Here is a 2,756-nt window from a genome sequence, read left to right as displayed (position 1 = left end):
ATTATTTGAGAGATGTACCGCCCCAGTCAAACTCCCTACCTGGCAATGTCCTTGAATTGGATCATACCTGAGTAATTGGAGTTATACCAAATTTTCAAATCAAAAATACATAAATGCACCGTTTTATTAAAGAATTTGTTTGCGATTATATAACAAACTCGTGATACTTTGATCAAGAAGCTTGCATCAAAACCCAATACCATAAGATATAATAAATATATCCGTATAATGGCTAGGAAATGATACACGTTCCATTTAATCAAGTAAGTAAGGAAACAATAAGAGTAGTGGTATTTCATTGGCGATACCAAACCGAAGTCTAATATCTCCCACTTATTCTACACCTCTTATGTCTCCTTACACTGCCAGATTAGAGTCAAGCTCAAAAGGGTCTTCTTTCCCCGCTAATTATTCCAAGCCCGTTCCCTTGGCTGTGGTTTCGCTAGATAGTAGATAGGGACAGTAGGAATCTCGTTAATCCATTCATGCGCGTCACTAATTAGATGACGAGGCATTTGGCTACCTTAAGAGAGTCATAGTTACTCCCGCCGTTGACCCGCGCTTACTTGAATTTCTTCACTTTGACATTCAGAGCACTGGGCAGAAATCACATTGTGTCAACACCCGCTAGGGCCATCACAATGCTTTGTTTTAATTAGACAGTCGGATTCCCCAAGTCCGTGCCAGTTCTGAATTGATTGTTAATTGATAATCGTTATAATTAATAAGAACTAATTGGTTTAACCCAATTAGTATTCTTAAAAATTTTAGCAAGAAAGTTCCACAATTGGCTACGTAACTAAACTATCCGGGGAACAAGTGACCAACATAAATGCCAGACACTCTATTTACCCAGAACGAGCACATAAACCATGTTATTGTTTCCCAATCAAGCCCGACTATCTCAATCTTCAGAGCCAATCCTTATCCCGAAGTTACGGATCTAATTTGCCGACTTCCCTTACCTACATTATTCTATCGACTAGAGACTCTTCACCTTGGAGACCAGCTGCGGATATTGGTACGGCCTGTTGAGAAGTTTGCGTGTCCCCACCATAAATTTTCAAGGTCCGAGGAGAAAATATCGACACAACAGTATATGTCATGCTCTTCTAGCCCATCTACCATATCTCTCTGCGAAAGACTTCCATGGTAGTACGGCTATAAAACAGAAAAGAAAACTCTTCCGATATCTCTCGACGGCTTCTTTATGGTCGTTCCTGTTGCCAGGATGAGCACGAGGCCCATATTTAATAACAAACGGATACTCAACAGGTTACGGAATTGGAACCGTATTCCCTTTCGTTCAAAATTATTCAAGTATATTAATTAGCTTGATTTATATAATATAATTATATTTGTATGGCATTTGTGTTTTACTTGAAAATTTTCGGCTTTCGCCTTGAACTTAGGACCGACTAACTCGTGATCAACCACTGTTCACACGAAACCCTTCTCCACTTCAGTCCTCCAAGGTCTCATTCGATTATTTGCTACTACCACCAAGATCTGTACCAATGGCAGCTCCATGCAGGCTTACGCCAAACACTTCTACGCATACCATTGTACCTTCCTACTCACTAAAGTTTCAAAATTTATATCACAAGTAATATAAATCATCTACTTTAGCGGTAATGTATAGGTATACAACTTAAGCGCCATCCATTTTAAGGGCTAGTTGCTTCGGCAGGTGAGTTGTTACACACTCCTTAGCGGATTTCGACTTCCATGATCACCGTCCTGCTGTTTTAAGCAACCAACGCCTTTCATGGTATCTGCATGAGTTGTTAATTTGGGCACCGTAACATTACGTTTGGTTCATCCCACAGCGCCAGTTCTGCTTACCAAAAGTGGCCCACTGGGCACATTATATCATAACCTTGAACTTCATATCAAGAAAGTTAAGGTTCTTACCCATTTAAAGTTTGAGAATAGGTTAAGATCGTTTCGACCCTAAGGCCTCTAATCATTCGCTTTACCAGATAAGATTATTTTATATAACATTAAAATGCACCAGCTATCCTGAGGGAAACTTCGGAAGGAACCAGCTACTAGATGGTTCGATTGGTCTTTCGCCCCTATACTCAATTCTGACAATCGATTTGCACGTCAGAACTGTTTCGGTCTTCCATCAGGGTTTCCCCTGACTTCAACCTGATCAAGTATAGTTCACCATCTTTCGGGTCACAGCATATATGCTCAAGGTACGTTCCAGTTAGAGGCATAAATAATATAAATATCATTATACATAACTATATAGAACGCCCCGGGATTGTGTTAATTAGCTATAAATAGTTAAAAAACTAATCCCATTATTAGTCAAGTTAATTACGCTATTAGGTTTATATCCCAATAACTTGCACATATGTTAGACTCCTTGGTCCGTGTTTCAAGACGGGTCCCGAAGGTATCCTGAATCTTTCGCATTGTTAATCATACAAGTGCATATAATAAACACAAAAATCAATGATAATTATGCCATTATATAATTCCGAAAAATTAACGCACTGTATTCATATAAATCTATCAGCACTTTATCAAATTAATAACATTTATTCTGTGTTAAAATGCAAGCAAATTAATTTGAATAAACTATAAGTTATATTTTATGATAAATTTTGTATGCTAATAGATTACAATGTCCTTATATGGAAAAAATGCACACTATTATCATAATATTGTTTAAATATTACAATTTTAATGATGAATTTTCCATAACGGATATTCAGGTTCATCGGGCTTAACCTCTAAGCAGT

At 37.8% G+C, this 2,756-nt stretch overlaps 1 pseudogene; it reads right to left on the bottom strand.

Moving 5' to 3' along the window:
• LOC119562189 overlaps nt 1-2,756 on the bottom strand; it is a pseudogene marked incomplete at its 3' end in the record, with an annotated part of 3,175 nt that continues 419 nt past the window's right edge.

The sequence above is a fragment of the Drosophila subpulchrella genome, unplaced genomic scaffold, assembly GCF_014743375.2.
Source record: "Drosophila subpulchrella strain 33 F10 #4 breed RU33 unplaced genomic scaffold, RU_Dsub_v1.1 Primary Assembly Seq397, whole genome shotgun sequence".
Taxonomy (NCBI): Eukaryota; Metazoa; Arthropoda; class Insecta; order Diptera; family Drosophilidae; genus Drosophila; species Drosophila subpulchrella.
The sequence above is the reverse complement of the archived record's forward strand: the minus strand, read 5'-3'. Positions and strand labels throughout refer to the sequence as shown.